This window comes from Acinonyx jubatus, chromosome E4 (assembly GCF_027475565.1).
Source record: "Acinonyx jubatus isolate Ajub_Pintada_27869175 chromosome E4, VMU_Ajub_asm_v1.0, whole genome shotgun sequence".
Lineage (NCBI taxonomy): Eukaryota > Metazoa > Chordata > Mammalia > Carnivora > Felidae > Acinonyx > Acinonyx jubatus.
The window spans coordinates 45,275,612-45,298,619 of record NC_069395.1 but is presented as its reverse complement, the minus strand read 5'-3'; the positions used below and the strand labels follow the sequence as shown (position 1 = coordinate 45,298,619).

Genomic DNA, 23,008 nt, shown 5'->3' with positions numbered 1-23,008 from the left:
ACGGTAAGTGATTTTTGGAACTGGATTAGCTTGCATTTGCATCCTAGTGCTGGAAGCTACTGGTTATGGATTGACACCCAAATTTCTTGAGGTTTTTTTTTTTTTTTAAATCTGCAAAGCGACAAAAATTTTCAAGGTCATTGGCAAAGTTGAATAACATGTTCATATAAAGTACCTGGCATATTCCACAAATGATGGTCATAAAGTGGAAAGGGTTTAAGAGCCCCCCCCCCCGCCCCCGCTGCCCAACATGTAAAAGATTAGGAAGAAAAATTACTTAGCCACTCCTTAACATACTAACAACTGCACATTAATCCCCTTTCAAAAAGAATAATTATTTTATTTATTAAAAAAAAATTTTTTAACATTTATTTATTTTTGAGAAGAAAGAGACAGAGGATGAGGGGGGAGGAGAGAGAAAGAGGGAGACACAGAATCTGAAACAGTCTCCAGGCTCTGAGCTGTCAGCACAGAGCCCGACACGGGGCTCAGACTCACAGACCGTGAGATCATGACCTGAGCCGAAGTCAGATGCTTAACCGACTGAGCCACCAAGGCGCCCCAAGAATAATTCTTCTAGAAAGTAACAAAAAAATGGTTATGTGCCTCATGTGATTAAAAAAAAATCAATCAGTAGGCCAATTAATCCAAGACTACTCTTTAATAAGGCCTTTTCAGTAACAAAAAACTGCCAGAAAGAGATTTGTCAGTTGTCTACTGCTAGTACACTGTATGTGGCTCAATAATAAGTATAGTTCCCAGAGGCTTAAAAGAAAAAAAGAAATACTGGATAGAGACATGTCTGGTCTATATATCATTAGAAACTTGTGGTATCTTTATAAAAGGGACACAAAATGACATAAAGAAGTGCATCTTGAACAAGAGCTTTGCAGAACATTCGAAGACCTTTAAATGGATGTTTCTTGAATCATCCCTCATCCTCCTAGAACACAATCTTTGAGGGGATTAAGATAATACAGGCCAGGTACACTAGTGTCTGATCATTAAGGATACAGGGCAAAAGTGTTAAGAACCTACATGGCCTTTATCCTTTGGTCAGATTCCCAATACACCAAAATCTCAAGTGAGACCCCCCTCGCCCCCAGCACCATTCTGGGTCACAGTGAACTTGTAACTTAATTCTCAACAAGAGCCTCACATGTACATTTTCTATAGTATGGCTGAAAGAAGAATTCATATTAAATAGCAAATTGGCAGGCATAAAGGCTGATGTTGTGGTGTAAAATTTTAGGAGTCTAAACTGTACTCTTACCAAAGTATAGCTATAACAGAGCAACCACAAGGGAGCTTCCAGACTGGATAAAACAATTTTCAAAAAAAAAAAAAAAAAAAAAAGAGGGCTTTAAATATATTTTGAGCTAAAACTTCAGAGTTCTGTGCCTAGAAATATTCACCAGTTGCTTTAGTCATAAAAATTGCCTGGTCTACTAAGAATATCTGTAATAGAACTAAAGACAATATGAGTGAGCTATAAAATATACACCCCCAAAAGGAGATGAGTTTAGGTCAATGGGGTTGTTTAGAAATATCCATTTATACTTTGAAAAATGACTGCTGTGGGGCGCCTGGGTGGCTCAGTCGGTTAAGCGTCCAATGTCAGCTCAGGGCATAATCTCACAGGTTCATGAGTTTGAGCCCCACGTCGGCCTCTGTGCTGACAGCTCAGAGCCTAGAGCCTGCTTCTTGCTTCAGACTCTGTCTCTGTCTCTCTAGCCTCCGCTCGTGCTGTCTCTCTCAAAAATGAATAAACATTAAAAAAAAAACACACAAAAAACAGATGAAAAAATGCCTGCTGTATTTGTTTCCTGTAACTCTGTAGCAAACTACCACACTCCTTCAGTTCTGGAGGCCAAAACTTTCACTGGGACAAAATTAAGGTGTTGGCAGGGCTGTGCTTCTTCCAGAGGTTTTATGGGAAACCCTGTTCCTTACTTCTTCCAGCTGGCATTCCTATGCTTGTGGCCACATTGCCTCCTCTTCTGGGTATGTTATCTCCCTCTGCCTCTCTCTTTTATGATGACATTAGAACCCACCCACATAATCCAGGATACTCTCTTCATATCAAGACCTTTAATGACATTTGCAAAGCCTTACACAAACACAGGCGCGCGTGCACCCCTGCCCCAAAGTATAACACCACAGATTCCAAGGATTAGAATGTGGGCATCTTTTAGGGGCTCATTTTTCAGCCTACCATACTTGCCAAAAGTAAGCTTAACTGTATAACCAATTCCTTGCAGCCAACACTTATTTATGTCTTTATTCTATAATTTGTTTCCTTAATTTGTTTTTTAAGTTGAGAAATATATATCAGAAAATACAACCATTATCCCATCTTCCTATGAAGCACTTTTCATTTGAGATTTGTTTCCCTAAACACTATAAAACAAAACCAAGAAACTTTTTATTTTAAAACCAAGAAATTCATCTTTTTTCTTACACGGTTATTGTCCCCTCTAAACATGCAGTAAATAAAGGTCACATCAAATTAACTCTCTCAATCTTTAGCATTTTTGTTTTCCTCTTACATTATACAATACATAAATGAGCAAATTATTTGTTCCTTAATTAGAATACTGCTTGCTTACCGGATACAGGTGTTTGATTTTTAGAAATTTATTCAAGACTAAACAAACCAGACAGCAATAATAAATTCTGACTAAGCAACCTAATTGCCATCATAACACTGCCTGCAGTATCACCTCATAAAAACCACTTGCAGCAGTTTAATGTAAAATTACAGCTGTAAGACATTAATTTTTGTAAGCTTCTAAAGACATAAAGAAAGTCTTCCTTATTGAAAAAGATGCCATTCTGCTAAACATCTGGAATACTCACCTAAATTAGTTTTGGTAACAATAATAGCATCTTTATTTAAAAACGTAATATAATAAATTCCTAATTGGATTATATCTTTTACATATTGTGGAGCACAGAGCAGGAACCTTTCAAATATGATTAACCAAGTCTTCATTATTCAATCTTAAGTTTTCGAGTATTGGTAACAAACAGTAAGTATTGCTAACAAATGTTTTCTAGTCTTACATAACTGAGTTATTGTTACAGGGAAAATAATTGTTTCAGGAATTTTTAAAACAGCAATTAAAATGCAGATCTAGATTATTTATGTGATCTGTGCCCTCCTACCATACCTATCACCCATCACTATCTCACCTCCTCTAACACTACTCCTTCAGTTTTCCCAACCTCTACTCCCTCAAGGTTCTTACTGGCCTAATTCTTTCCCCAGGCTTCAGAATGCAGCTATCAAGGTCTAATATTAGTCAACATCAGTTACATCAGGAACGGCCTTGTTTTCCTTCTGTCCCTCTGCCTATCCATATTAGAAGCTAACAGACCCATAAAGAAAAACAGATGAGTTCAATAGTTTAGGAAACATTTGAGAACTACCATGTGATAGGAAATGAGACCCCACCCCCACCCCCACCCCGAGTTTATTGGCTAGTGGGCCCTGAACATGTTTTCAATATAATTTGGTAAATGTTATAAGAGCACAAAACAAAACAGTCAAATGGAAAAGCAGAAATAGTTTCCCAGAGAAAAGAGACCCCTCCTTGAAAAAAGAGACTTCAAGGTTAAATGGAAGTTAACCAACTGAGGAAACGAAAGCAATCCAGAAAGACCATCATAATAAGCAAAGGTACAAGTCAGTATGGTGTATTTGGGAAATTCTAAGTAGTTCACTATTAAATGAGTGAAAAGAGAGAGGTGGGGGAGTAGCACAGAGTAAAGCTAAAGAATTAAACTGTGGACCAGATTGGGGAAGCCTAAAAGCCATGCAAAGGTGTCAGGAAAATCCACAATTGAATGACAAAGTGAGATTTGCATCTGAGACAGATCAACTCTGGTACTAGCGGAGGGTGGACTTGCAGGAGGCAAGAATACTAGTTAAAGGGCTATATCCAAGTGCAATAATCCAAGTAAGAAATGTCTATAGTGAGTCTGTTAATAGTAAGAATGAATTAGGAGTGGCAGAGCTGCAAAATACTTAGGAGGCAAAATACATGGGGTGTAAGACATGAGAGAGAAGAAAGTCACAATCTTCCAAGCTTGTGGCTGTTTAGATGCTGATGCAAAAAAGAAAAAAAAGTGAGCAAAACAGGAAATGGTATTTTTGACACTTCTTTTCATTATATTGGAAGTTCTAGTCAGATCAATTAGGCATGAAAAAGAAAAGGCATCCACACTGGAAAAGAAAAAGTATCTGTTTACATATGATATGATCTTACATATAGTGAACCCTGAAGATTCCACACACAAAAGTTACAACTAAACTGATTAAATGAATTCAGCAAAATTGCTGGGGGAGGGGGGGATCAACACACAAAAATCAGTTTCATTTCTATACACTAACAGTCTGAAAAGGAAACCAAGGAAACAATTCCATTTACAAAAGCATCAAAAAGAATAAAACAAACTAATTTAACCAAGAAGGCAAAGATTTATACACTGAAAATAAAACACTGCTGAAAGAAATTAAAGACATAGGTAAATGGGAAGATATCCCATCCCGTGTTCACATATCAAAAGACTCAATATTGTTAAGATGACAGTACTACACAAAGCAATCTACAGATTCAATGTAATCCCTATCAAAATCCTGATTTTTTTGCAGAAACGGAAAAACCCATTGTAACATTCATATAGCATCTCAAGGAACCCCAAACAGGCCAGAATAACCCTGAAAAAGAACAAGTTTGATGCCTCCTACTTCCTGATTTCAAAATTTACTACAAAGCTACAATAATCAAACTAACTTGGTATTGGTACAAAGACAGACATATAGACCAATCAAAGGAGTAGAATACAAAGCCCAGAAGTAAAATTCCTTACATGGTAAATTATTTTGACAAGAATGCCGAGACTATTCTTGGTCAGTTTTTTCAACAAAAAGTACTGGGAAAACTGGGTATCCCCACATGCAAGAGAATGAGGTTAGACCATAGCCTTCTTCCATTTACAAAAATTAACTCAAAATAGATCAAAGATCTAAATGTTAACTGAAACTATAAAACTCTTAGACGAAAGCATAAAGGAAACTCTGCAGGGCACTGAATTTAACAATTTTTTCTAGTAAGACACCAAAAGAACAGGCAATAAAAGAAAAATTGATGAATTGGATTTATTACATCAAAACCTTTTAGGGGCACCTGACTGGCTCAATAAAGCAAGCAACTCTTGATCTCAAGGTCATGAGTTCAAGCCCCAACCACATTAGGTGTAGAGCTTACATAAAAAAAAAAAACAAAAAAATTAAAATCTTTAGTACATCAAAGGTCACTATCAAGAAAGCGAAAAGGCAACCCACAAAATGGGAGAAAATATTTGCAAATCACGTATCTGATAAAGGATTAATATCTAGAATATATGAAGAATAAAACTCAACAACAAAAAAACTCAATTAAAAAAAATGAGTGGGTGGGAATGCCAAGCTGGTGCAGCCACTCTGGAAAACAGTATGGAGGTTCCACCAAAAATTAAAAATAGAACTACCCTACGACCCAGCAACTGCACTACTAGGTATTTATCCAAGTGATACAGGTGTGCTGTTTCGAAGGGACACATGCACCCCAATGTTTATAACAGCACTATCAACAGCCAAAGTATGGAAAGAGCCCAAATGTCCATCGATGGATGAACGGATAAAGAAGATGTGGTGTGTATATATATATATATATATATATATATATATATATATATATATATATATACACACACACAATGGAGCATTATTCGGCAATCAAAAAGAATGAAATCTTGCCATTTGCAACTACGTGGATGGAACTGGAGGGTATTATGCTAAGTGAAATTAGTTAGAAAAAGACAAATACCATGTGACTTCACTCATACGAGGACTTTAAGAGACAAACAGATGAACATAAGGGAAGGGAAACAAAAACAATATAAAAACAGGGAGGGGGACAAAGCATAAGAGACTAATAAATATGGAGAACAAACAGGGTTACTGGAGGAGGTGTGGGAGGGGGGATGGGCTAAATGGGTAAGGGGCATTAAGGAATCTACTCCTGAAATCATAGTTGCACTACATGCTAACTAATTCGGATATAAATTTAAAAAAAATAAAATTAAGTATTATGTTGAAAAAAAAATGAGTGGGGTGCCTGGATGGCTCAGTCGGTTAAACGTCTGACTTCGGCTCAGGTCCTGGTTTCATGGTTTGTAGGTTCAAGCCCTCCATCAGGCTCTGTGCTGACAGCTCAGAGCCTGGAGCCTGCTTTGGATTCTGTCTCTCTCTCTCTCTCTGCACTCCCTTGCTCACACTCCTTTTCTCTCACTCAAATAAACATAAAAAAAAATTTAAATATTAAAAAAAAATTTTAATTAAAAAATGGGTAAAGACTTGCATAGACACATTTCTCCAGAGAAGATACACATATCACCAATAGACACATGAAAAAAAAAATGTTCAAGATTACTAATCATGAGAAAGATCAGGGGTGGGTGGGTAGCTCAGTCAGTTGAGAGTGTGACATTGGCTCAGGTCATGATCTCATGGTTCGTGAGTTCAAGCCCTGCATTGGGCTCTGTGCTGATAGACAGCTCAGAGCCTGGAGCCTGCTTCAGATTCTGTGTCTCCCTCTCTCTCTCTGCCCCTCTTCCACTTGTGCACACGCTCTCTCTCTCTCTCTCAAAAATAAACATTAAAAATAAAAAGATGCAAATCAAAACCACAAGACATCACACTTCACACCCATTAGGATGGCTATAGGACTATTATCAAAAACAAACAAACAAAAAACACCAGAAAATCACAAGTGTTGGTGAAGATATGGCAAAACTCAAACCTTAGTGCATTGCTGGTGGGAATGTAAAATGACACAGCCATTTTTGAATAAAGTATGGCAAGTCCCTCAAAAAAAAAAAAAAAAAAACACAGAATTACCATATGATCCAGCAATTCCAATTCTAGGTATATATCTGAAAGAATTGAAAGCAGGGACTAAAACAGGTATCTGTACACCCATATTCTTAACATTTATTCACAATAACCAAAAGGTAAAAACAATTCAAATGCCCATCAGTAGTTAATGGGTAAACAAAATGTAGTACACACATATAATGAAATATTATTCTGCTTCAAAATGGACTGAAGTTCTAAGGCACGCCACACATGGATGAAACTTTCAAACATTATTCTACGTTAAAAAAAAAAAACAAAAAGGCCAAACACAAAGGGACAAAGATAGTACGATTCCACTTACATGAAATACCAGAATAGCCAAATTTGAAGAAAGTAGAATAATGGTTACCAGGAGCTGGGGGGAGGAGCTAATGAAGAATTCATATTATTAAATATAGAGTATCAGTTTGGGATGAAGAAGAAGTTCTGGAGATGTAGAGTGGTGATGGTTACACAACAATGTGAATATACTTAATGCCACTGGATTCCACAATTAAAAATGGCAAGTTTTATATTACATGTATTTTACCACATAAAAAAGGTTTTTAAAATGTTTTTAAACAGGAAATGGTATGCATTTTCTAGGAAGGGGTGAAAAGTTGAATTCGGTTTTGATCTGTTGCATACGATAAGGTATACACAGGTCATCTATAAGAGTTAACACATCTGAAGCACGAAAGGTTCTGGTGGAAAATTTCACCCTATAGTAGTCAAAACTGTAAGAGAAAAGAACATGAAGTATGAAAAGAAAAGTGGAATAAGAATCAAAGAAAACTCTGGGCTTGTTAACTGAACTCACAGGCATAAGAAGAGTACTATTCAAAATTATTCCACCATATCAATATTATGAATTATCTGCATCTGGTTCAAAACACCTCATCAGCAATACTACTCAACAGGAAGAAACCTATTTGTGTCCCTCAACCCCGCTATATAAACTATTCTTTGAACACAAGACAAAAATCCTGCCAGGGCTCAAATAAAGTACCTATTTCACAGGATCCCGTGAAGAATATGATAGCTATTCTTGTTACAGTAAAAATGAGACAATGCAGCCTAACCTATCCAACCTACATTTCTAACAACAAAGAAAAAAACTGTGTTATTGTTCCTGAGGGATAATAAACAGGAATCATAATTTATTATATAGAGCTAATTTACACTTTGGGCTATGATACCAACTTAAGATACACTAAAATATTCCATTTATAAATTTTTAGTGGCCTTCTGAATTAAGTCTCCAACTGTGGTACGCTGCATAATGGGGCCTAAAGATGCCCACGGCCTAATGCCCAGAATTTGTGGCTATGTTACTTTACATGACAAAAAGGACTTTCCAGTGTGATTAAATTAAGAATCTGAGATGGGGATACTATCCTGTATTATTTGAGTTTGGTCCAATATAATAATCACAAGAGTTCTTATAAGAGAGAAGGCAATGTGATAAAGGACAAAGGGATAGTAGTCAAGAGCAAAATCAAAAATGCTATACTGTTAGCCCGAGATGGAAGACGGACGCAGGAGCCATGAAGTGTTGACAGCCTCACTACAAGCTACAAGGGAAAGGATATGAATTCTCCCCTAGAGCTTCCAGAAGAAATGCAGCTTCTGACTGTCAGAACTGTAATGTAATAAACTTGTGTTGTTTTAAAGCCCCTATATTGTGGTAAATTGTTACAGCAACAATAGGAAACTAACATACCAGCTGAACCATATTATCATGAGAAGCCAAGGGCAGAGAGAGAAATTGAAAAAAAAAAAAAAGTTCATCAGTTTACTTGCCCAATGGAGTCTTGGCTTCTGCCAAAAGAAAAACACATCCACAAGAAAAACAGTCTTCCCCTCGAGAAGTTCTCAAATTTGGCTGAATATAGGTATCAACTGGAGAGCTTTTAAACAATTCTGGTACAAGGTCCCATTTCAGGCCAATTGAATCATTAACTCTTGGGGCTCTATTGTTAGAAAGTTAGCCAGGTGGTTTTTATGTACAGCCACAGTTGAAAACTTGCTGTTCTAGATAAAGATTGGTTTTTAGTGACCTAAGAAACCCATGGCATTTCAAAATACTACTAGAAGTTCCCGAAACTGTCCCCACAAAAGATGAGGTTCACCATTCATTCATTCATGGGTTTCATGTATGTTTTCCTAACTTTACCTTTGACGAAAAGTTATCCTAGGTAAGAAGTTGCCTAAGTAAATTACAAAAGTAGAAACTACTGGATTAAAAGGCAGGTAAATTTTGTTGTTCTGACAAATACTGCTAAATTGCTATACCAATTTACCCTTCTACTAATTAAATTAACAACATTTTTTTTTAAAGCCTATCCAATCTAATGGGTAGGAAAACGATATTTCATTGCTGCTTTAACCTGCAAGGCTTCAATCATGAGTGAAGCTAAGTATCTTTTCATTTCTTTCTTGGTCTTTTTTTTTGGTCTGTCAGTTACTTACTACATATCCATTTCTATTCCTTTTTCTTAAAGCTGATTTGAAAAAACCCTTTTTCTGTTAAGGAAATTGGTCTTTTTGTTAAGTGACCCATTGTCCATGACAGTTAAATATTTTTTCCCAATTTGTTTTTCTGTCTTTTTGCTTTGACTTCTTAAAGCCATAGGTTCTATTTCGTATTTATTTTTTAACATATTTATTTTTTCCTCTATGGCTTCTTTAGAAACCTAAGCCACACTCTAAATCCATACTATAAAATTATTAAAACCACCCCCCCATACTTTCTTCTAATATTTTCAGAGTTTCATTTTTTACATTTAAGAACTCAGGAACTGCACTCCTTTCCCTGCCACCATGTAACTAACTGGCAACATCATTTACTGTTTAGTTTATCTCTTTTCCACTGATGAAGTTACCATGCTAGCATTTTAACTCATAACAAAAAATGGAGGAAAAAAATGTATAAATGTGGGTATATACATATATGCTTATATGATGTGTATATATGAAAATTCTAAAATACAAGCTTAACATACTAACTTCTTACAGTTAACAATGAATGTGCTGCCGAACTAAGGTATACAGAATCTACAAATTCCTTAATAAGGTTATGGAATATGAAAGTAATCATCAGGCACACTGTCTCCTCCTTTCTCTTTGCAAAAGCACTCCAACTGTCACCAAGGCTAACTTTTCCTCAAAAGCTGTGATGAATAGTTTCCCCTAGTAGTTTTTCCCATGTTTATACTCAGCTTTGCAAAATATTTGTTGCCACTAGGTGGAGACAATTTGATAACAGGAATATTGGTTACTGAAATAAGAGTAGCCATAAATTTTCTACAAATATTCTCCAATGGTAAACTAGGGCTACCCACTTTAGCTGAGGATCCAGTTTCCTTATTTGTAAATTTAAGAATTCAAATAAAGTATTATCAAGAGCCCTCTTAACTCCTAATATTTTATAGATCAAAAAGCTTGCTTAAATGTCCTTTAACAAGTACAATGCCTGGAGTACTGTCCTCTTAAGCTACAAAGGTACGCTACCTTTAGAACTTCTTTCAACTTGAATACTTCAACCAATCATAACCAGTTTCCTCCCATCTTTTCAAAGCAGGTCAAAAGAGGCATATTGTTCACACATCTAGCATTCCAAGTCACAACCAAGGCTATCTGCACTATTTTTCCTTCTCTTAAAAAAAATAGCTGATATCCTACTTCTCCACATCCATCTGGCCTGTTTGCACACATATTTTAAACAATGATGTAGCTATATATTTTTCTTTGAAACTAGTATCCAAGGTACTATAAACCTGAGGGATTTTTTTTTCTCTTGTGCTATTTATTTTTTGCCACTTTTGGTCAAAACCTTCCATTTTTGTTGGTTTCCTGAATTATTAACTGTCTGTCCCTCTGTCAAGACATTCCTCACACTGACGCTACACCTCCTGGTTCTCATCTGCCAGTCTAGATTTTATAACTCTTCTAAAGTCTCAACCTCTGCTTGCCTAAGGGGTTTCCAATCTGCTTCATCCAATTACTCGAATCTAGTGACCTACTGCCAAACCACTGACTCATTAGCAATTTAGACCTCAGACTTTGGCATAATCTAGGCTCTCAGCCCTGTACACACACCAACTCCATACCACAAACTAACCACATTCTTAGAGAGGGACTACTTTTCATTCTCCCAGTACCCTAAGACCAAGAGACACAAAAGACATTGATAATTTCCTGAGCAGAGCAGAAAAAGTCAAGTTCCTAAAGTAGAACAAGGTAGGTTACCAACTTCTTTCACATCCCTCCCCAGATTACAGGAAACTAAACAAGGGACCATACTGATATGGTAGCAGTAACCAGGTTACTATTGGGCTGTAGACTGCTGCTCAGTATCATCAGCATACATGGTCAGCCACCCCAAAACATTGCAGATTTAACGACACAGAGAGATCAGTACCTCTACTTTTGAGAGGAAGATGTCAAACACAACTAAAACATAAAGCAATGCTTAAAAATTTACACTTTGTTTATCATTAATGACAAGTTTATCATTAATGACAAAGCTAAAAAGTCTAGTAACTACGGAGTTTTTTAGTCCAAAGCCCTATATGCCAGAATAGAAGTTAACTATTGAAAAGTGGTAAACCAAGGTCATTATCCTTTCCTGGGATGAGAAATGTCCATTAAGTGCAGATTCCTGCCAGAAGCAAAAGTGCCAAAAAACACATACATTAGCTTTAGCAAGTAACAGTGTAGGAAATCATAGCAACACTCTTGTGTTACGAAAATATAGCAACAGGGTCTACGTTTGCAGCCAGAGCATATCTGATGAAAAATTAAATTTGTGGTAAGACAATGACAAAAGAAAATGATTAGATTAAGAAAGGTAAGACAAAGCTGAAGGCCGATGCCACCACATTCTCTTTCAACAGCAACTGGAATGAATAACCCTTTCAGAAAGCAGTGAGGGCAATTCATTTCCAGAGACACAAAAACGTGTTTTTTTGTTTCTGTTTTGAGAGAGAACAAGCGTGAGCCGGGGAGGGGCAAATAGAGAGGGAGAAAGAATCCCAAGCAGGCTCCACAGTCAGCGCAGAGCCCAACACAGGGCTCAATCTCACAACCACAAAATCATGACCTGAGAGGAAATCAAGAGTTGGACACTTAACCAACTGAGCCACCCAGGCGCCCCAACATTTGTATTCTTTTACCCAGTCCTAGGAAATAATGTTATTAATAACAGATAACATTTACTAAGTGTTTACTACTTTCCATGAAATGTTGCTTACTCCTAACAACCCTATGAGTAGGTACTATTATTTTCCTCATCTAAGAAATAAGGAAATTGAGCCAAAATATGACTGAATGAATGAATGAATAAATAAATAAATAAATAAGCAAGCAACTTACTTAAAGGTCTCACAGTAAATGTCAAAGGCAAAACTCAAACCTAGGTCTGTTGGACTAAGAAGGCCATACCCTTAACCACCATACCAAACACTACTGTTAATACTTCAATACCATCACCAACAGCAGGGAGGCATTTGCAACATCAACATCAGGAAATTTCTTCAACCATTAAAAATAACAATTATTAATGTGATATGTAATGACTAGTAATACCTGCAAGGTAAATTGATAACAGAGGCACTAATTTGCATCTATGCTACAATTGCAGTTCTGTAAAAGTTATGTTCTAGAAGGTAACAGAGTTATTAAAGAGTTTGCGGAGGGGGTTTCCATTTTTCAACTCCCAAAACAATAAGCACAGATTTTAACAGTTTTAAGACAACAACAGATAAGAACAAAGGAGTAAAGAATGTGTTTCTGGTATCCCTTTGCTACACAGCATAAATTTTCTCTTGCAGAAAGAGAAGAAAAACAATTATGTCCCTATATATTTTCCATAGTAGCAGCCAGACTGGGACTCAGGAAACCCAATTTTCATTTGGGGTTCTTGAAACAATTCCAAAAGATAAACATTTTTAACCTTTCTTCTCTCCTAGTTTCTGCAACTTGCATCAAAAAGCATCAAAAAAAGTTTTAAATTGAAAAAAGCAGCTCCCGGGGTATCAAAGCCCAGGATCTTAGAAGAATGAAAAAGAAATCAGAAACTCTGGGGCACCTAGGTGGCTCAGTCGGTTAAGCGTCTGACTTCGGCTCAGGTCCTGATTTCACGGTTCAGTTGGTGGGTTCGAGCCTCAAATCAGTGGAACATGTGCTGTCAGCACAGAGCCTGGAGCCTGCTTTGATTCTCTCTCTCTCTCTCTCTCTCTCTCTCTCTCTCTCTGCCCCTCCCCCACTCACATTCTTTCTCTCTCTCTCTCAGTCTCTCTCTCTCTCAAAAATAAAATAAACACTAAAAAAAAAAATAAAAAAAACAGAAACTCTGAAGATATAAGTTTTTATATATAGCTCTGACAAATCCAAAGATTAGCAAAATCTTTAGGTCCATGAAAGAAGCAAACAAAAATTTGACATAGCTCATATAGACACTGGAAATCAGTATGATTTTGAGTTAGTCAATATATAGATCTAACCCTCTTTATTTAAAAAAATTTTTTTTAAATATTTACTTGAGAGAGAGAGACAGAGACAGCACACATGTGCGTGAGAGAGAGCCCAAATAGGCAAGGGGCAGAGGGAGGGAGACACAGAATACAAAAGAAGCCTTCAGGCTCTGAGGTGTCAGCACACAGCCCGACACAGGGCTGGAACTCACCCACGAGATCATGACCTGAGCAGAAGTTAGACACTTAACCGACCGAGCCACCCAGGCACCCCAGATCTAACCCTCTTTATAAAACAAGTATGTTTTAGGTGATATATAGCTGTAATACACACGCACACACACACATATGTAAAATGTCCATTAAGACAGAGTTCCTTATTAGAAACAAAAATCTATATATTTAAATATGTATATATCAAAATAGTTTTTAAAAACTACTTGTTAGCAACTCAACTCTGACAAACTTAATGGGAGTTCTTCAAATAATGGTAAAAACAGAAAACCATAATCATAATAAAGAAAAACTTTGGGTGCCTGGCCAGTTCTGTCAGGGGAGCACACAACTATTTATTGGGTCTCAGGATTGTGAGATCAAGCCCCATGTTGGGTGTGGAGATTACTTAAAAACAAAATCTTAAAAAAATAAAATAAAAACTTAAGTAGCTAAAGTAGTGAAATCATTCACTACTAAGTGAAAGTGATTTTATATTATTAAACAGTTAACAAAAAACAAAACTGACATTAATTCAATACAAGATACTGTTTGCAGGCACTTTTCATACAGTTTTCCCTCTACTACTTTTTAACAAAATCCTTTAAGTCTACGTACGGTTCTTAACTTTGACTCCACACCCCCACTGAGAATCTGATCAAAGTTAAGAACTCTTACTTGGTGGCTGGGGAGGCAGGAAGCGGGGGAGATCCCACACAAAAGAACACACGCCCCAAATCTCAGAAAAGTCGTGGTCCCTTAAGAGATCCCAGGACTGAAGACCAAGAACACTTGCTCTAAAAAAGAATTCCAAAACGTAAACAGAAAAACCAGAGGCTATCTCAAAATCCTTCTCAGTTTTATCAGCTATACTGTAACAAGCTACTGCCACTGAAAACAATTATAGATTTGTTCCCGCAAAGGTAAACTTATGGAGACAATAGGTATTGCTTGTAAATCACTTCCATCTGGCTGCCACAGTGAATTTTGGACCTCCCTACCACAATGTAAATACAAAGCTAAAAGGAACCTCAGGATCCAACCACTATTTACATCCACTTGAAGTATTATGCCATTTTCAAAAATGTTACCAAACTGGTATGGCATAGAAAATGTTTGTGATATCAAGTTAACTTTAAAAAACACACATAAACTCAGGTCTATATATAAAATACAACTAAAACTATGTTTTAAAGAAACAAACAAAAAAATAATAAATTTACTTCCAAAAGGAAATACATCAAAATTTAAAAGCAATTAAAATTGAGCACTGAAAGCATGATTTTTTTCTTAAATTTTCCAAAATTAAAAAATACACTTCTGAATCATTTATGCAACATACTGTCCAAAAAGTTTCAGAATATATTAAATTGGCATTAATGATCATGTTATCTATATTAAACATAGCTGTAATATTACCTTTCAAAAAGTTACGGAGACTTCTGGGAAAAAAATATTTCAGGAGGCTACACTAGTAAGTAAATACTGGTTAACCAAAACTGGCAATGAGACCTATGTTTAAATACAAACATAATCAATTATAATAAAATTAAGGACAAAGAAATGGAGTCTTAATATTTTAGACAATGCTCAACTATCATTATTAGAGAGCCTTTATCCTATTCCATTACTTCAGAGTCACATGAGACAACAGTTCTTGGAGGACACTACCTCATAAAAATTAAAAACTAGAAAAAAGCATCTTTCCACTAATTCAACGAGGCATGTTTTCTTCACAAATATGCCAATTAACATTTTTAAGTAAGTTCATTAAAAGTAACAACAGATATAATTTCTGATTTTGTTAAGTGTAATGTTAAAAGCAGGTATTTTCTGTAATTGATATCATAAAATAACACAGAAGTAAAACAAAATCACAATAGGTTAATTTCCAGTCAAAATAGTAATAACATTGGTTTCCCTACTCCCCCAGGCCCTAGTCATTTAAACAATCTACAGAGTGGTAGTTTTGTTCTTAATGTTTAAGTAAAATTTGGGGTACTACTGTCTAATGATATAAGCAAGATATTTAACCCTGGTGCGAAGAAATTAACGAGGAATGTCAACCTTAAGATACAATTATTTAAGTGATAGAAATACTATATTGTAAACCAGACTTGGGCAAAGTAGGGTTGTAAGATGTCCACAACTCTTCCCAAACCCCATTTCCATTTCCACCCTGACAACTTTTAAACATGAAAACTCCTTTTAAAGTAGGCACAGAACTATAACCAGGACCCATGTAAGAGATCAATCCATCTCAGTCTTTCTTCATACACCCCGTATATTTACAAAGTGCTTTGCTGTTTACAAAACCTCCTACCTACACTACCTCTTAGGGTCTTTACAAATAACCTGTGAGGTCAAAAAGGGTGGGATTTTTTTGTTTTTGTTTTTAAATAGAAAACAGAAAGGCCAATAATCTTGCTTACAGTGAAACCAGACCTAGAAACCAAGACTCCTGCCTTCAATTCTGAAGCTCTTTCCACTATACACAACACTACCCCTTCTGTAATACAGTAAAGCCTTCTATAAAACATCTGGCTGGATTCCAAGACAGCAGTCCCAGACTGAATTGGACTCTATATAGCAAATAGTGTAAATAGTGAGGGTTTAATGCAATTACTGGCATGGAGGCATACATCTTTTTAAAAGTGAAGAATCAGTCGATTTTAAGTTGGTTTAAGTTAATAGTGTAAGTATGATGGTGGAAACAAACAGAACATTCTTCTAAAAAGAAGTCAAAATGAAAATACTACAGATATGCAAGTTTTACAATAGCTAATAGAGGTAGTGGTCAGCAATACAGGGAATAGGAAAAACAGAGACAAAGAATGGATAATTAAAAAGAACAGTGTAAAGAGACACTGTATGATATTTTTATTTTTAGGAAATAAAATGAGGGGCTTCTGTCTTTTCTTTCCCTCAAAAGTAACTGTGAGACTTCAGAACATTAGGCTATATAATAATAAAAGAGGTAGAAGAGGATTTTACTTAGCCGCTAAATGAATCCCTGCCAAAATTTCTGGCTCTGGAACAAAAAACCCAGTCATATTTCTAGATCAGCTGCTGGTACCATACAGTTTGAGTTAACCGATTATTTTAAACTTTCAATTCTCACATCTGTAAAATCAAACAACACTACTTAAACTATTTTCTTTTTTAAGGTTTATTTATTTATTTTGAAAGAGAGGGAGGGAGAGGCAGACAGAGAGGGAGAGAAGAAATCCCAAGCAGGTTCCGCACTCTCAGCGTGAAGCCCAATGCAGGGCTTGAACCAAAGAACCAGGAGGTCATGACCTGGGCTGAAATCAAGAGCCAGACACTCAACTGAGCCGCCCAGGCACCCCAACGTAAACTATTTTCTAATGACCTTGGAAGAAGGAACAATGCTTGCAAAAGTAATGAACATTTTAATTCCCATTATCCACTGCAAAAATAAATATTTCTCAAACATCTTATATATTCACAGTACTAGGCTAGGCTAAAAGTGCAGAGAAAGTAATGGTCTTTACAACCTAAATCAATAAGGCACAGAGATACGCTTAACTAATAATTATGATTACATAACAAAATTGAGGCATCTCAGAGAAACAGCTTTCATAGGAGTTGAGCTAAACACAGCAGAGAATGAAGTTGGATTCGATCAAGATACAAAATAAAAATAGTCATTAAGTTTAGCCAGGCAGAGAAGAGGCAAGTAGGTTGCAACGTCCTTTGGGTTCCCAAAGCACATCACTCATCTGTTATTGGGCTTAACACACTGTAAGATGGTTTATTTGTCATCCTCACTTAGACCGTAAATTCCTCTATGACCGAGACCTTGTTCAATTCGTTTTTCTAGCCCTATCCCTAGCATAGGGTCTGGCACACAGAAGATAACCAACACATTTTTTTTTGAACAGGCAAGGACAAGATTCCCTATTTAAACTACTGTATTTTAACCTACACTAATCTGTGCAGATCATTTACTCATTGTCTCTTAACTCCAAAACCACCATTTTAGACTCTGCTCTATGGTGACAAAGCTAGGACTGTACAACTATATCTCAGGACTCTTCTGCCAGCTCTTCCAAGGAGCTCCCTGTTAGGCTTTGACAGTGGAGGTAGTAAAAAGAGGCTGGAAAGCAGGAAGAGGACTTCCTTTCAGTTCCTGGCAGCAGCAACTGATTCCAGACTCCAGCTTCTTTGGGTACTTTTGGGTACTTCCAGAACCTGATCAGCAGCTGAACAAAGATGACCTCCTCAAAGGTTCAGAACCAGACCAATGGAATCTGCTTTCTGAGCTCTTAAATCAATTATATTGTACTGTTCTCTTTTGCTCTTACAACCATCTAACCAACTCCCTATATTACATCACCTCTGTTGAAATCCTTATTGAAGTCTGTTTTTTCTACCCAGGACTAATATATCATCAAACATAGTGATTCCAACTGCTCTCCTTTGAGAGATCTTACTGCTTCACTGAAAGGGAAAAGTAAAGAAAATTGGGTGTTATTCCGAGAGATAAAATCTGTTCTAGATTCTATAATAAATAACTCAAAACCCTTTAAATTTGTTGAGGGTGGGGCGCCTAGTTGGCTCAGTCGGTAGAGCATGCAATTCTTGATCTCAGGTTGTGAGTTCCAGCCCCACGTTACATAGAGATTGCTTAAAATCTTTTTTTAAAAAATTGTTGAGTTGCAGCATAAAAATCGTTATCTTTTGTGATTTAAACTATCCAACTTGGAGGGGTGCCTGGGTGGCTCAGTCAGTTGAACATCTGACTTCAGTTCAGGTCATGATCTCAAAGCTCAGCTCAGGAGTTCGAGCCCCGCCTCAGGCTCTTTGCTGACAGCTCAGAGCCCGGAGCCTGCTTTGGATTCTGTGTCCCCGCAACCCCCCCCCCCCCCATCTGTCTCTCTCTCTCTCTCTCTCTCTCTCTCACAAAAATAAACATTAAAAAAAATTTTAAACTGTCTAACATGGAAAGAAAAAAGAGAGAAAATGAGAAATATTTAAACAGTGCAGGCTATTCCAAGCACACACAATCACCTTTTACTAGAGCACATATCCTAGGGAAAATGTGAGATGGTAGAGCTGATCTGCTGTTCTTCAAAGGTCTCAGCTCCCACAAGCCTCTCCTCGTAAAAGCATAATACCATGCTGAATGTGATTCTTACAGTAAATAAATACATTTGGGAGCACCTGGCTGGCTCAAGTAATGGAGCGTGCAACTCCTGATCTCAGGGTCATGAGTTCAAGCCCCACACTGGGCAGAGTTTACTTAAAAAACAAGTAAAATATTTTTAAAAATAAATAAATACATGTTTTTGCTGTTGTTCAACATGGCTCCAAAAGGCAACTTTATCCAGTGTTCAACAAAAGAAACAGCAATCTGTTCTAAATACTAAAGCTGAGCTGAATGTATTGGTACAGCATTCTCCCTTCCCTACGGATCTTCAAGCATCATTGTTTGTTTTTTTTTTTAACCACATGTGACTTTCATTTTATGCATAGACTTTAGAATCTAACCTCTTCATAAAATACAACTCTACAGTGGAAACAAAAAGAAATCTCCCTTGAAGGAGGGTCCATAATCAACATACCTGTTGAAAATAAATGACCAAAATGCTTTGATAAGTTTTCATATGGTCTGTTACTTCACTTAATAAAATGTCATTAGACAATTTAACCTCAGGTTAATTTCAAAAATGTTTTATTATTGTACTTATTTTTTTCAATTATGACAAAATGGCAGATATGTAGAAGCAGCAAACATGTTGTTACTCCATCTCTAAATGAAATGGGAGAAAGCAAATTCAAGCAACAGCACTCTTTCTCGGATTTTAGCCACGCATACATCGCTGCTGAGCTTTCAACATGAGTATGCTTAGGCCCAGATAAACTATACTAGTCCACTTCAGGTGCCTAACATCTATAAAACAAAACAGAAGTGAAAAGAATTTTAAACTTAAAAGTCCATGGCCAGTTCCACAGAGCATAAAACTGGATAGCAGACCACCTCCCCCCCCCTTACCATCTACATCTATAAAGTCAGTTATATTCATTACCCACCTCCTGCTACAAACATACTAACACCAGCTTCTACTTAAGTGCCAAGAGTCTGATTACCACAGTCAGTATGTCCATGTAAAATCAACCAAAATGTATTCCTTACAACAAGAAACACCAAAGGACCCATTTGACACATTAGGTGGAAGACTACAGGGTGGGGATAAAAGAATACTTTGACCTACAGAGAGGGAATGGAAAGGGCAAATATTATTGTACCTCTTTGTACCCCCAAATTATAGGGGGATCTACTCAGTCAGATGCAAATAAATATTCAACAAGTTACCACGATAACTAAGATTTCAGAAAACGGAAAAAAATGAGGAAATTAAATAACTGGTGTCTAAGGACAATGTCTTCACATCATATGTAATAAACAACACTAATTAATCAAGTGTAGATCTGTATGTGGGCAGAATGTGCATAATTTCACAGTATTTTTCCTTTTTTAAAAATGGCAAACTCAGATGTATTTAGTTTCTCCAGATTTAATAAATGAGTTGCTACAAAATTATGAGGTACTTTAAGTCATACTAAAAATGTGTCCATAACTTTAATAAAGTGCATTTTAATATTAACTCACTTCTCTTGCTGGAAGGAATTATGCTTCTTTGATAATGTATAGAAACTGTCACTAAAACATATATTATTCATCAGACACACATCACCTTTACTCCAAAGACCGCATAATATAAACACAAATCATGAATAAATCAGATTAAAGAGATAGACCTGACACTACACACTGAAGGTCAGTAATGGAAAAATGAAATTCCTAAGATGTTTGCTGACCTGCTGTACACAGTATCCATGTCCACAAAAACCTGGGAGCTAGCTGTCTGGGTATTCAATACAGGCAGAGAGAAACTCAAAATTCTCAGAATGTCTCAGTATTTTCAATGTCTGCATTGTTCACATAATGTTATCGCTCTAATTTGAAATTTTTCTGTGTAGCACATTTGAGGACCACCAGCATATTTTTAAATACTCAGACTAGCCTACTGAGGCAGTTTTCCTTCATAAAATTCTCCATTTCACTCTCACACCTACTATAATTAACCTCAAATGTGGATTCCACAAGCGTACCTGAAGGAAACCACTCAAAACCTCAGAAAAAGTGAGGGGCCATATTTGCTGTGCTATCTCTGGAAAATGGAGTCTTATGTAACTACCCACTGTTTTACAAAAAAGCACGTTAAATGTACAATCAAGATTTAAAAGATACCTGTTGCCTGTGACAAACAAGTTTCAGGGTGAAAAAGGAATAACCAAAAGTCTTATTGCTTCCATTTAAATTCTTTGTAAATCAAGGGTCAAATATTCACTGTAAGAAGCTGGATCTGACATCAATCTAAGTTATTAAAAAATTCAACAATTATACCCTAATGCAAGTGGGGAAAGGAGATTATCTACCAATTACACTAAGTATTCCAGCTTACCGTCTTGGAACTCACCAAAAGTAGATTATGTAATGCAAATCACTCATATGTTAGTTTTAAACATAATTCTCAGTCTAAAACACTAAAGCCGTGTCTCACTTATTTTTAGTTTTTAAAAGTAAAGCGTATTACCAAAACACTGAATGCAAACCTATCCTTTTCATAGCAAACAAATTTCTTCACACACCTCAAGGAAACCTATCAATTTCAAACCATTTTACCCCTTAAAGGCACACGTTCTCTCAAACTTCTGACAGCCATGCAGTACATACCCAAAAAGGTTTGAAGGAGATAAGACTATAAAGCCATAATGGTCTTAACAGGCAAATAATCGGAATGAATCTCGAAGTTTGAAAGACGAATTTTTACTAACAGTATCTCTGGAAGGAAAGAAGGCGGCTACTTCTATAGGAGGGTAAAGATCCTGACAACCGGCACTACCGCTCCCTGGCGACACCCGGTACCAAACATCTCAGCGTCAACGACAGGGTTCGAAACGCGAAGCTTCCATCAGAAACAAACCAAGACACCCCCTCCCCCCACGACTCTCCTCGGGGGCAACCTCGCGGTTTTAGAAAGCAGCAACAGATACTCCCGGGCAGGCGGCACTCCAGGAATGTTTTAACCGTGAGGGGGTCTCTCCGCAAGCCCACAAGATACCCCGACGCCGAGTAGCACCTCCATACCCGAACCCCGACTCCAGCACCGCGGGGGAAAGGGGGTATTTTGCACAAAGCGCCCCTACCCCACCCCCACGGAGCAGACACATACCCCCGGCAGCGAGGGGGAAGCCCGGAGGAAAACCCCCACATTCCACGCCGCGGGCCTCCGAAGAGAGGCCCCCAGAGAGGATGGGGCCCCCGCCCCGGGAGACGAAGGGGCCGCACCGCAGCCCCGGCCTCCGCGCTGAGGAGCGGAGAGTGAGGGGCTCCCAGCAAAGGAAGGAATCCAATCCCCGAGCTTCGCCCACCGGGTCCTCCGCAAACCGGACCCACCACCTCCGCCGAGACCCTCGAAGAAACGGGAACAATGAGGAGCTGCCTCCCCCGCCATCCCCGCCCCGAGAGCGGCCGGGGGCGGCAACGACGCCATCTCCCCTCACACCCCCGCGGGCAACACACCCCCGGCCCCCGGGCCGCCGTCAGCCGCCCGCTGCCCGACCAAGCCGACGCGCGTCTCGGCCCGCCGTTCCCGCGCCCTTCGCCTCCCCGCCCGCCCCACTCACCGGCTCCTGCTCCAGCCCGGGACGCCGCTAGCCGCGGCCAGACCGAGACTCAGGTACAAGCCGCCGCGGCCGCCGGCGCCGCCGCACAATATGGCGAGCCTCGGCTTCCGCAATGGAGCTCGGGAAATACAACAGGGGCCGCTCAATATTCATGAGAGACTGAGGGGAAGCCGGCGCGGCCGGCGCTGCGGGGAGGGCGGGAAGCAGCGAGCGAGCAAGGGGGCGGAGGCGCGGGACGGGGGCGTGCACGGCGCGGGGAGGCCCGCGGTGCGAGGGGAGGGGGCGCCGCCGCGTGCTGGCCTGGAGGACGCGAGCCGCCCCTCCCAGAGCCGGCCGGCCCCGCCCCCCCGGCTCCCTCCGCGGGGTCGACGTAGCCCCCGGGCAACGCCCGGATGTCGACGGCGCCGCTTCGTCCTCGTCGTTCTGCCTCCTTGAGCTCTAGTGCCCCAGCCTCGGCCCACCCATTACACCTCCTTGGCCGGCTGCGGGGGTTGGAGCTCAGAGTTCTGCCCTGTGTGACTGCCTCCTGTTTTTACACCCATCCCTCCACCCGGTAGAAATCCTCATTAGGCATTCAACTCTAGAACTTCACCTGAACTTTGGCATCCTGTCTCCCCGTTTAACAAACACAAACCATCCTGGCCGAGTGAACCTACAA

At 38.5% G+C, this 23,008-nt stretch overlaps 1 protein-coding gene across 7 annotated transcripts in view; it reads right to left on the bottom strand.

Moving 5' to 3' along the window:
* The window catches only part of RNF2 (ring finger protein 2), a 49,087-nt gene extending 26,079 nt beyond the window's left edge, over window positions 1-23,008 (bottom strand). Inside the window, exon 1 of one of the 7 annotated variants that reach the window (XM_015073320.3) lies at window positions 22,943-23,008. The gene's annotated coding sequence lies outside the window, so the exon portion shown is untranslated. Of the gene's footprint in view, window positions 1-14,310; window positions 14,696-21,397; window positions 21,826-21,896; window positions 21,916-22,350; window positions 22,498-22,942 lie in introns of those variants that run through there. The other 6 variants (XM_053209450.1, XM_027074358.2, XM_053209448.1 and 3 more) reach the window with 6 other exon arrangements.